Raw genomic sequence first — 472 nt, 5'->3', positions numbered from 1 at the left:
ATGTATATACATATTTACGTACACACGGTATATATACATATATATTTGTAAAATATATATCTCATAACAAGGTATCTACATATTATTATATTATTATTGTATTGTGTGGCGGCGGCGACAGTCGAAAGAGGCGTACCTGCAGCTAGCCTGCGTGCGTGCGTGCGCGAGACGAGCCACGTTCTCCCTTCCACGGTTGCCCAATAACCACTCCGGCGGGCCGCCAATAACCTGTGGTAACCGCCGCCGCCGCCGGACCGTTTTCGTCGCCGTCTCTCCTCCGCCCGACGCGTCGTACCGTCTCTGTCGCGCGCGCGCCGACGGTACCGCGGCCGGCGACGGGGACGCTCGTCGGTGGGCGGCCGGCGGGCGGGGCCTGGCCGGCATCCTCCTACTCGTCCACGTCCTCCGCGCCCATCCTACCGGACGGAGATGATTTTTTTCGTGGTCCACGAGGACGGCGGTTTTCCTGCGG

This window comes from Diuraphis noxia, unplaced genomic scaffold, assembly GCF_037042655.1.
Source record: "Diuraphis noxia isolate RWA-SAM2 unplaced genomic scaffold, SU_Dnox_SAM2 contig0001, whole genome shotgun sequence".
Lineage (NCBI taxonomy): Eukaryota > Metazoa > Arthropoda > Insecta > Hemiptera > Aphididae > Diuraphis > Diuraphis noxia.
Note: the sequence above shows the minus strand (reverse complement) of the source record.